The sequence below is a fragment of the Cicer arietinum genome, chromosome 5 (genome assembly GCF_000331145.2).
Source record: "Cicer arietinum cultivar CDC Frontier isolate Library 1 chromosome 5, Cicar.CDCFrontier_v2.0, whole genome shotgun sequence".
NCBI classification, from domain to species: domain Eukaryota; kingdom Viridiplantae; phylum Streptophyta; class Magnoliopsida; order Fabales; family Fabaceae; genus Cicer; species Cicer arietinum.
This window is the reverse complement of record NC_021164.2, coordinates 62,583,992-62,585,716: the sequence shown is the minus strand read 5'-3', so window position 1 is coordinate 62,585,716 and position 1,725 is coordinate 62,583,992.

Here is a 1,725-nt window from a genome sequence, read left to right as displayed (position 1 = left end):
GAAATATTCGTGAAGGAAGTGGTGAGGCTTCATGGTATACCAGCTTCTATAGTAAGCGATAGAGATCCAACCTTCTTGAGTCAATTCTGGAGGGAGCTCTTCAGGTTGCAAGGAACTACGCTGAAAATGAGTACATCTTATCATCCTGAATCAGACGGACAAACGGAGGTACTTAACTGAACCTTGGAAACATACTTGCGTTGCTTTAGTTCGGAACAACCAAAAAATTGGGCAGACATGGTACCATGAGAAGAATATTGGTATAATACTAGTTTTCAAGGGGCTGCCAAGTGTACTCCTTTTGAAACAGTTTACGGCTGACCACCACCATCGCTAGCACGATTTGTACCAGGGGAAACTTTAGTGGAAGCAGTGGCGCAAGACCTGATGACCAGAGACGAAGCGTTGAGACAACTGAAATATCATTTGGGAAGAGCACAACAACAAATGATCAAATTTGCAAACCGTCACCGGAAACCCACCAAGATTAAAGAAGGAGATTGGGCTTACTTAAAAATCAGACCTCACAGGCAGGTTACTATGCCAACACGACTTCATCCTAAACTAGCAGCTAAGTATTATGGTCCTTATTTGGTGTTAAAACAAATTGGGACAACATCCTTTAAACTCCAACTTCCAACAGAGGCTCGCATTCATCCGGTTTTCCACGCTTTGCAATTAAAGTTGGTTGTGGGAAAACATGAGGTGGAAACATCCCTACCTACAGATTTACATGGGCAGGACCCTGCATATACGCCTTCACAGGTACTGGGCAGAAGAACCATACAACAACAGGGAGAACAAGTGTAACAAGTGTCAGAAAATAGGGTTTGATGCCCTTTTTGCCTTGATATTTCTCGGTATAAATAATCGTTACAACATTTATATCTAATAATTACAAATTAAGAGGATCAAATCAAATCCTGATTTGTCTAACTAATTTTAGAAAAACTGATAAATATAATTATACATTATTATTTATTTCCTGATTCACATCCCCCCTCAAATTGATGCGGTTGGTCAAGAAGTATCAATTTGCTAACTAGAAACTGATGGCGCGGGCGAGGAACAGCTTTGGTAAGAATGTCTGCAACTTGAAACTGAGTATTGATGTGAGGGATGGATATAATCTGATTATCATAGGCCTCACGGATAGAGTGACAATCTACTTCAATATGTTTGGTGCGCTCATGAAAAACAGGATTTGCAACAATTTGAATAGCACTTGTATTGTCGGCATAGAGAGACGTCGGCTCTATTTGAGGGAATCCAAGTTCAGCCAAAAGACCACGAAGCCAAATTATCTCAGAACAAGCAGTAGACATAGCACGATATTCTGATTCTGTAGAGGATTTAGAGACTCTTGCTTGTTTCTTACTTTTCCATGATATCAGTGAAGAACCGAGAAACATGCACCAACCGGTGACTGATCGCCGAGTGTCGGGACACCCTGCCCAATCAGCATCACTATAGGCAATCAATTTGGGAATTGTGCCAATGGGAAAGAAGAGACCTCGTTGAGAGGTACCTAGCAAATAGCGAATTATGCGACGAACTGCTGCCAAGTGAAGGTGGCGAGGAGAGTGCATGAACTGACTTACTTGTTGAACAGCAAATGATATGTCAGGACGAGTAATTGTCAAATAATTAAGACTACCCACAAGTTGTCGATACAATAAGGGATCCGACAATAGATCACCCTCATCGCGGTGATATTTCACATTA